This window comes from Anopheles arabiensis, chromosome 2, assembly GCF_016920715.1.
Source record: "Anopheles arabiensis isolate DONGOLA chromosome 2, AaraD3, whole genome shotgun sequence".
Classification (NCBI taxonomy): domain Eukaryota; kingdom Metazoa; phylum Arthropoda; class Insecta; order Diptera; family Culicidae; genus Anopheles; species Anopheles arabiensis.
In genome coordinates, this window is record NC_053517.1 from 6,648,099 (window position 1) to 6,658,691 (window position 10,593).

The 10,593-nt window shown below is 50.0% G+C and overlaps 1 protein-coding gene across 6 annotated transcripts in view; it reads right to left on the reverse strand.

The window, feature by feature from the left end:
• Positions 1-10,164, reverse strand: part of LOC120897348 — an 87,609-nt gene extending 77,445 nt beyond the window's left edge. For 2 of the 6 annotated variants that reach the window (XM_040302174.1, XM_040302168.1), the window contains exons 1-2: positions 9,961-10,162; positions 5,677-7,491 (exon numbers count right to left, since the gene is read on the reverse strand). The gene's annotated coding sequence lies outside the window, so the exon portion shown is untranslated. Of the gene's footprint in view, positions 1-5,676; positions 7,492-9,619; positions 9,746-9,960 lie in introns of those variants that run through there. The other 4 variants (XM_040302175.1, XM_040302169.1, XM_040302172.1 and 1 more) reach the window with 4 other exon arrangements.
• Positions 10,165-10,593: the final 429 nt, after the last annotated feature.

A 10,593-nucleotide genomic window follows, 5' to 3' on the forward strand; every position in this document is an offset into this window, starting at 1 on the left:
GCGGGAACGAAGGAAATTGTTTGCAAATTTATTGGAACACATTTGCGAAATGGGTATCACACGTCCGATGGTGGAAGAAGAGGGAAAGACACACATACTCTTAACGCATTCACACACGACGGGGAGCGAACAGCAAAAAAAGCTTTTTGAAGGAAAAAGGGGAGTACAATGAGCGGAAATTCGGAACTCGTTTTTGATGACGTCTAAAGCAAATAATTTCTAATGGATTATGACAGAGTTATCGTTTCGATTCGCAAAGCAGAATGAATAGTAGTGTATAACTACCAACTAACAAAATCGCTCCACAACCGGACCCCAGGAGGAGCTCGGTACACACATTCTCCTCCTAAAACCCCCCCCCAGCCGACCCCTGGCAAACACACTTCACGCCGACGCCCGAAGTCACACAAAGGCGCTGATTCTTCTAACATTTACCCCGGCGGGTGAAGGGGTGTTCTCTCCCTTTGTCAGCGTTGCGGCGCACCCCATGCCCGGGCGCATCCGTGTGTTCAATCATCAATATTTACCTGTCCTCAATTCGTGTTTATTTGCGCAGCGGTCACGCATACATTTCCAAGTGGAGTTACAACACCGAAAATGGGAATGAGGGGACAGGGGGGAGGGGGCAGTGTTTCCCCCCTTCACTGAGGAGCTGGTATCATGGGAAGCCGACAGGACTGGAATCGATTGGAAGCATTTTATCACACGTCGAAACAGTGGTTTGGCATTCTGGAGATGGCATAACGAAATGGTTGTCTGGTGCCGTGACCAGGATAACATTCATAGTAAGTGCAGTTTACACCTGGAAATGATTTCATTTGGAGCAAGCGGTAGGAGATTATTTCGAGAAAGTATTCCACATTCGATTTCAGTTTTATGTACGACGAAAAAAATATTAAAATTCAATGAATATTGGTGCCATGACCAGGAAATAATCTCGTAGAGGAGCAAGATGCAAATCCTGTACTAATATAAGATTGAAATTATTTTCATATTTATCACATTTAACACATAAACTGTCATGCAACTGTCAATAACAGGAACTGGTTTTGGAAAGTCCAATAAATAAGCAATATTTTTATTGCCTTTTCGACCCAAAAAAAAACAACAAATAAACACCAATCCAACGCTCCTCCTATGACGATTATAGATCAATAAAAATCAACACTTTACTCATTCCGACTGTGATGGATCCAAAAGAAAGGACTGATTACTTCACAATTTCGGCTGAAACCACCGCACACACCGGCATCAGGCTTGATGAAAGAGGATACCCTCAAAAAAAAAGACACAATTATATTCTACTCCACTGGGACACCTCGACCGATCGAGTTGGCGCGCTCTGTGATCATTTCCCCATCCCTTCACGATCATCGGTCCGCGCGCGGTGAGCTTTTTACATCGACGCGATGTGCTGGGGTTCGTCTCTTTCGCCTCTTCTCATCCTTCGCTGCAGCAGCAGCATCTCATAATCGACCGACGTTCCAAGCGGCAGCAAGAAAACATGGACGACGACCCTGAAAAGCCACCGTGCCGCCGCCGGCAGCAGAGGGAGAGAGATGAATTTCAACATCTCCAGGAATCTGTTTTTGTTGCTTTTCTTTTTTCTCGTTCGCCGAGTCCACACACCAGCATCGCGGGAGGGTCAATTACAGGGGCTCAAGACGAACCGAAAGCGCGCCTTTTCATCGCTCTTTAGCTGCCTTTTTTTGCTGTGGAGTGTTACTTTCGTTCGGCGCCCTTCTATTATTGGGGCCTAGCCGTTGGATTATCTATCGCGCGCCCTCGTCTTCTCGAAGCTGCCTGCGGGTTGCTTGATCCTCGCGATCCGGTTATAAAATAGACGGAGCAGTGGCGGTTTAACAATTTTATGTTCTTTGAGCTAGCACGTTACGGCTAGGTGGCCGTGTGGAGGATGGTTTTCACCTTCCCTTTGGCCTCTCCCTACCCGACGGCTAATGATCTTTACCATCATCTTCCAAAACCCAGCATACAGTGCCCGCGCGTGAGCGATCGGAGAACAAAACGCGGGCAAAAGAGTGGAGATCAATTTCAATCCGATCATATGCTGGGGGCGCTCGCAACCGCATCGTTATGGAGGGCAGGGGATGGAGATGATGATGAAGATGAATAATCGGCGCTTAGCAACCATGCCGTGTGGGAAGGGGTTCATCTTCATGTTAGACCACTCTTTCCGGCAACTATCGTACGTCCACACATTGGTCTGTCTTCTTGCCGCACACACACACTCGCGTTATAAGACGTAGCAGCTCCAGAGACAGACGTGTGTGCCAAGAAAGAACAACACCTAAAACTGTTCTGTTTATTAAAAAAAACATTTAATACTCTCTGCTTCAGGTTCTACTCCAACAAGACAATGTACCGAGAACAATAGCCCAACGACGTGATGCGCGCACACACACACCGAGTCACCAAGCCGGAAAAGCTACCCCCCCCCCCGTTGCGTCCCTTGGTCTATTGCATTATTCATCAGCAGTGTTCTTCCCGGGATTGGAGCTGCACCCGGGGACAATGTCTGCGACAGTCAGCAGCGAACCTCAAGACACCACCCCCCATCGAGGCGCACCTATAATGATGCAGGTATTTTGCTGCTTCCACCCACAGAGCTCTCACCCCACCCGGTGGCATGGATAATCGCATAGGCCCATCGCCTCATCCGCCCACTACTGTGGCCCTGCAGCCCTGCAGCCCGTTTGCAGATCCGTCAATAAATCAACCGCCACAGACGTCATAAAGCGCCACACAACAGTGTGCAGGGAGAAACCGAGCCCAGCGCCCTTTTATAGGGAAATGCCACAAAGGAGCCCTTTTGAAGGCGTGTGTGTGTGTGTGTGTGTGTGTGTGTGTGTGTGTGTGTGTGTGTGTGTGTGTGTGTGTGTGTGTGTGTGTGTGTGTGTGTGTGTGTGTGTGTGTGTGTGTGTGTGTGTGTGTGTGTGTGTGTGTGGTTGAGTGAGTGAGTGTGTGAGTGTCTATTTTCTTTGCAATTCCACCAGCATCCGCCAATGGGAAATGTTACATTCGAGAAAGCATGGGGCTGCCCTTTTTTGTCCCCCCTCCTCGGTGACCCTTAGAGGTGGCTCGAGCAGAGGAGGAATAAGAGAAAAACATTGCGATACGCCCATGAAGCTGAAATGAAGATGCAAACAGCACGAGCTTCGCAGAAGAAGGATCTAAACGAAGCGAAAACATTCCACTGTTAGTATAAACTCCCACACACACACACACACACATGCAGTGTTTCGTACCTTTCGTACCGCAGCGCATCGTGGGCACTAGCGAGGGGAGTCAGAGACCATAGAGGACACAAAGGTCTTTGATGCCTACACGCTGTGCGATTCTCTTCTTCGTGGAAAAGAAAGATCCTCTCGCTGTGGGTGGGTGTGGGTGCAAAACACGCAAGGAATACAGCAGCATGTTCGGTGTAGTGATGGGTAAAGATCCGGTGTCAACTGCGGTACTACTCCGTAAATTTCTGAGCTGACGCTGAAAGGTAGGTCCGCCCAGCATTAGCCGGAGCTTTTTGGAATCGTATGGAGTTGTCGGGAATTGCCCGGAACCGTCTGGAAGTCATCTGGAGTCTTCCGGAGTCGTAGTCGTCCAGAGTCGTAGTCGTCCGGAGGAAACCGGAGTTGTTTGGAGCCAGACTCAGGTGAACTCCGGACAACTCCGGACAACTCCGGATGACTCAGGACAACTCCGGACGACTGTAGAGGACTCCGGACGAATTCGGGAAGACTCCAGACGACTCCGAATAACTGCTGTGGACTTTGGACGTCTCCGGAAGACTCCAGACGACTTCAGACAACTCCGGATAACTTCGGATGACTCCGGATGACTTCGGATGACTCCGGATGACTCCGGACAACTCCGGACGACTCCGGGCGACTCCAGATGATTTCAGACACCTCCGGACGACTCTGGACGACTCCAAACGATTCCAACTCCGGGCGGAACTAGTGATTCCGATTTTATAGGAGTCGGAATCATACTAACAATTGCTGGAATTGGATCAGAGTCATAAGGGCGCTCCAGAGAGCACCCCACTCCTTCTTCTTCTTCTTGGTGTATTTCTTAGAGGAACATCGTGGAGTAGAAGATGAATTAACAAATGTAGGGGTTCGAATCTCATCTCGATTCGACTTATTTGTTATTAGAAAAGCTTGAGTTGGTAAAACATCCCCAGCAACAGTGCTATGTCTCGCCAAGAGGGATATTCTAAGCCCACCAATCGTGTAAAGAAGGTAAAGGCAACAATCTTCCCTCAATTCCACACCTGAAAAGCAAACCCGTTGTTTAAATTCACCATCGCGCTTTTCAATCCCGTCACCCAGCACCTAATCCTTCTTCCCTTTCACCCTCTGTTGTGAAACTTTTAGAAACATGTCTTACACAAAGCCTTCCCCGGGGTCGATTTTGATTGTTGAGATTCGACAGCAAATCATCCACTTTTTCCTCTTGTGCTAGCAACAGCAACAAAGTTGCAGCTCTTGTATGTCAAACCAAGTGACAGCCAGGTGCTGAGTATGTGAAGTACGGAACTCTCATGCTGGCAAAGTTTTCGCGACTCGCATACCCTTGCAGGAATGCTTTAATGGTTCAATATCAAGGTATGTTGATAGTTTGAATTTAAAATCAAGCGATAACAAGTAAACCTCACCGAGGCGTAATTTTATGGACGCCCACTCCCTATCTAAACGCTCTGGAGGGTCTTTTGAGGCAATCGTCCATCCAATTTCACGCACAGCATACACGTGAGCAGGCGCTTCCGACAGACAGTCGCACAAGCTTGAATTAATGGGACCACTTTGAAAAGTAAAATGGTTTCGTCACAAATTTGTTCCGTGGAGCATTTCCATTTTGCCGAAAAAAAAACTGCCACCATCTAATGTTTTGGTGGATTTGCATTAACAAAACGGGAGGGCAGATCTTTTGCTACGATTACCAAAAGCACGTGTTCGGCCTAGACGTGTCACGTGGAATTGTTGTGGAGTTTTGAAAAGAGTGGCACAAAATTGATACAGAGGACCTTCTCTTTTCTTTGTTCTTTTCTGTTCTGAATATAAGTAAATCACACGAGTTGCTGCACGTGCGTGGTCAATTATTGATGATGTGGGAGTAATCACGCCATTATACATTGGACAAAGGTGGGAAGAAGAGACTCCAGCGGGTGTGGCACCATCAGTCCAGGTGAATGTGCCGTACATAAGTTGCCTTCTGTTCCGTTTGCTGCTTGAACCCGTTACAAGAATGAAACGGAACTGTGCGCGTATCAACAACGCTTTGGCGGTTTGAGCATAACCTATTGAAAGCGGATTATTATGTACCACACACACACACACAAAATGCTCCTGCTTCACGAGCCATGAGTGATCCCCATTATTGTCCTCCAGTTCAGCTCTGCTCCCTCAGCGCACAACCACCACTGTTGTGAGATGTGATTATGACTAACGAACAAAAACAAGCTGGAAAAACAATCACCCCCATTCGATTCGGGCTCGAACCCCAGGGCAGGGGGAGGTAGTTCATCTCTACAGGCCGGATTATGTGTACATGGCAACCTCCCCCCGACCCCGACCCCGACCCGAAAACCTCCAGCTTAACCACCCAGCCCACAAACCAGTGACGTACGAAAAGGGAACTTCTGAAAATGCTTACTTTGTTGCTATCCTAATGCTGGGTACGCGCGTGCGGCCGTTTTCGAAAGGTGGCGTCGTGTCGTTTGCACCAAAGCAAAGCCGTGCCCCACACACACACACACGGTTCCGTCGGTCGGTTCCGGGAGTTTGGACGAGGAAATGGTGCTTTCGCACTTCCTGCTTCCCCGGATGTGTGTGTGTTGATGGTTTGGCGCAGCACCGATGGGGAGTTGTTGCTGCCGCTGCTACTGTTGTATGCGAATTCGCCTTAATCACACACACAATACACTCACACAATCACACTTTCGGCCCACCGACTCACAAAGAGGCCGTTCTCCTCCGGCCGTTACGGCACAGACACACACAGGCAAATACACGCACACTAATGCGCGAACGCAAGCGCGCGCACACGCTCCACTAAGCCGCCGACGAGACGCGAAGGGATTTGGTATAAATTGGATGACTTTGGCACCCGCGCGCACACACTACCACACACGAAGGGTGGTGGCTGATGACGGGGCTGTTGCTGATGATAAAGCTGCTGTTGCTGCTGCTGCTGTTGTTGCTGTTGCTTGTGCTGATGATGACGACGATGCGGACGGTCGCACAACATTCTTATCAATCATCGCATTCGCAACCGCCATCATTATCGTGGCATACATACATTTCGCTGCGCACACACAACCCGCCCCCCATACACACACATACACACGCGCGCGCGTTGACACACACTCACACGCTCTATCGGCTCTTTGCTGGGGAGAGAGATAGGAGGCGAGAGGGAACGACAGAAGAAAAAAAAACAACACACACTCACTAAGTTTTTCTTCCCGTATTCTTCCCGTGCACGCTGGCCCTTTCACTGACACAAACATACACTGGTACACAAACGATCTTTTTTGGGTAAACAATACTCTCTCCTGCTCTTTCTTTCTCTTTCTTTTTCTTTTTCACTCTTTGCGAATTGATCCGCGATTTATCCGTCGCGAATCAGCAGTATGGTACGCCCGGTGGTGCACATACAAATTCACTACACTCTCTATACACATACACGCTGTAGCACAGACACATACACACACACACTCACACACACGTGATGCTCTACAACGCGAGGCGAGGTTTCCGAGGCGTGTGTAACACTACTGCGGGCTTTTTTCCTTCTTCTTCTTCTTATTCTATTGCTTCTTCTATTCACTGCTTATTTTCCGAACTTTTCCGCACTACTACTAGTTGCGCAGGCTGGCTGGCTGGTTGGGGAAGGAAGAGAAGAGGCGTGGACAGACACAGGCGCTATCGCAAACACTAAACTTTTCTTGTCGGCCCATGCGGCAATCACAAGCACACACACACACATATACACACACATATGCAGGGACGCACGCACACTACTCAATCAATTCCACCACTATCACGACACTAGCAGCTTGCTGCCGCGTACGATGACGACGTTGCTGTTGTTGTTGCCTCGGCTACGGCTGCTGCTGCTGCTGCTGCTGCTACTACGATGTTGATTGCACACCAGCATCGCCGCCATCGTTTGCCAGGCCGCCCGGGAGAGACAAAGATGTGTGTGGCGTCGTCACACACTCGCTTCGAACGCTTCTTCGCGGCGCGGCGACTCCACTTCGACCGACGGAGCGGGGCCAACTGCGGCAAACTGCGACGATAATTCTTGCTGCTGCTGCTGCTGCTGCTGGTACACCTTCACTCCGCAACACCACCACACACTGCCTACAGCACCGCGCTCTAGGGAGCCACACTTTTGCGCGCTACACTGTTTGCACCAGACCGAATAGAAAAGGGCCGGATCGATGAAGCTGCTGCTGCTGCCTAACTGAAAGCAGCAAAAGCACATGTAAACAATGGTCTTTGAAGGAGGCGAGAGAGGATGATAGGATGCGGTGGTTGTGGTGTGGTGATGGTCGAAGATCGATCGGCACAACGCAAGGACCTTTGCCACTTCCCGCTACGGTACGTCATGCGGCGTAGTAGCCCCGCTTGCTCCGACGTATCTCTTTCGCTTTGCGTTTCTCCTATTTCCCTCCCGGACGACAAGCAAAAACAACTAAACGCTACAACCAATCGGTCAGGTGGGTTCCAGAATGAAGCAAACGTCAATCAAACAGAACAATTCAACCGCCCAAGTGCGTATCAACTGTCGGTGAAACAATAGCAGATGAGTGCAACAGTACGCACAATTATTATGTCAAGTGTCTAGAAGTTTAAACCTCCTCAACCTAAGCTCAGTAAAGAGCCTCTCTTTGGACAGACGAATGACAATTGCTCTTCTAATGCGGAAATTTTCGTTCAAAATCGCTGCCCACCGTGCAGCAAAATCCCACCACCCAAACAATCAATCACCGTCCAATTGGCCTAGTGGAGAAAGGCATCGTGGGGAATTTCGCAATCTTGTTGATTCGTATTTGTTCAACTAAAAATAAAAGAAAATTAAAAACGGCCCGTTTAAAAATTGCCTTTAAACACCGCTGGGATGCTTGATTATTCTCACCTTCTGCTTACCGCTTCAATATGTCCCACACACACACATGCACACAAAAAGAAACCAACAACGACTCTCCAGTCGTAGTGCAAACAAGAAGAGAGAGAGGAAAAAAAAACACACAACAAAGGAACAACGTTTCGTGTTGTTTGCCGCTGACAGTTCCGCAACGCACAAAAGACCAAACGCCGACAAACGGCGAGCTGTCAAACAGGATGACAGTTCTAAGCGCACCCGCGCGCCGCTTACCTCGTTCCCCGCTTCCTTCCTTTTGAAGGGGGGGACGAACACAACACCAGCAACAACAACAACCACAACAACAAGAGCAATCGGGAGCAAGGACACTGCGCGCGGCCCAACACGTCCGGCTTTTCATGCTGCTCCATTGCACACACACACACTTGCACACAAGCATACGGTGTAGTTCCCCTCTTCCCCCTTAGCATTAGACAACTTTCCTCACCCGCCGTTTGGTTCGAGCGGAAGGATGCTGATCGTCGAGAGCGGCCGGAGTTTGCAGTATTGGTGTGTTGTGAAAAATGTACATGCCCTGCATCCCCCTGTCTCCCTGCCTTTCCTGTCTATCTTTGCACAAACCTATCCAGTTGCCTTTTCAACATACACACACACACACAAGCATGACGCACATGATGAAATGGAGAGGCAGAGGAAGGGTTCGAATCACCTCCGGGGAGGTGGATTAACGATTGACAAAATGTCATTCGACCGACTCCCGTCTGTTTCATTTGCAAAACATAACCCCCCCTCCCCCTTTGGACCAGAGTTCCCATCCACCAGTTCCAGTCCAGTTCCGACAGGGGTCTGTTGCGCGTTTTGGATTATTTTCCTAGTTTGCTTCTTTCCTGCTCAGCTAGGATCCCAACCCTTGCTTCACCCCCTTACTGCACCCTGATCCACGACGTTTGCTTCTTACTATTTTCTATTCCTCTCATCCTCAACCACCCCACAGCCTAGCCGTTCCCACTTCTATACGCATCGCCATCTACGTTACACGTCGTACTGCGCCTTCCCTCCCCCCACCCTTTCCCTTGCAGCAACAGCAGCAGGCTGTGAATCGAGCGAACCGCTTGGCACGGAACGATGGCGTTCAGATGGCGACACACCACCACACCAATGTATGCGTGTGAACTTGGCCGACCGCGGTCGAGAGCTGGGCAATGTGGACGACTACCACCACCACTACCACCCTTTTGCGAACCAGCACATCACACACTTCCGGATGTCGCGGCGATGTGCGGCCCTTTCCCAGCGATCACACTGTCCCGATCGGTCCCCCCATTGGTTGCGGATTCCGACTCTGCGGCCCAATTCCGGCCACAAACACACCACCACCCCGAGCGCCATGTCACAAACACACACACACACACATACTCCAAACACCTTGGCGAGTAGAGAGAATATCCTGCAGTTTGCCACACACAATCTCGTGCTGTTTCGTCACCTTCTTCTGTGCCCTGCTGGGGAAATCACACAGCCTCGACCGTCACACCTTGCCCTCGGTCGTTTTTCACTACACCACCGCCTCAGAGAGGCGAACAGAAAGAAGCTGGGACAGGCAACTCTGGGTGTCTCCGCGGATCTTACGGAATCGCGAAATCCGCATCTGTGTGTTACGTTGCGCGTTACGATCTTCGATGGTGTGTGCGCGGCCCCTACGGCACACACGGCTTGTCAAAAAGGTTCGACCAGCACCAGCACTACCACCACCGCTCCATCGCTTTTCCTGTTGCGGGATAGCGATTCGTCGATCGCTTTTTTCACGGCTTTGCCCCGCCTGCTCACCTTTCACCCGCACGCTCACGAACGATGCACCACGTCCGCTGCACCGTGCACTGTCTATTTGTTAGGTTATTGCACGATTTTGCTGGGAAAAAACGGGAAATAATGCGGACGAACAAACCGAAACCGCGACGAAACGATTCCTTTGCTCTTTCTGTCGTGTTCCACCGCGGACAGCGACACGCACACACCCGTACGGCTCGAGGGCATTGCTGTGCTGAAACCGCATGTACGCGGACGGAGCGAGACGGCACCAGGTGAGTGGGGTTCGTTCCGGGGCCGACCGTGCCGCGTGCGAGAGCGGTACAGCGCGATGTAGTTGCTACAGGCGTCCGCAAGATGGCGAAACTGTACGGGGAAACCGTGTGTCGATGTGTGCGTGCCAGCGGGCTCCCTTTTCGCCCTGAAGTTTTTGAAGCGTCGGGCGAAATGTGATCGAATCTGACAGCTGTCAGTTGATGTTCGAAACGAGTTGCGTTTGAATATTTACGATTAAGCCGTTATTTTTATTTTCCTTCCGACCGTTGATGAATGCTAAACCGTTGAAATAATTTTTACTAACATTTTATTTGTTAGGTTAACAAATACACGTTTTTCTTCTTATGATAAGGTAAAAAGGTTTAACCGAAAAAGAGT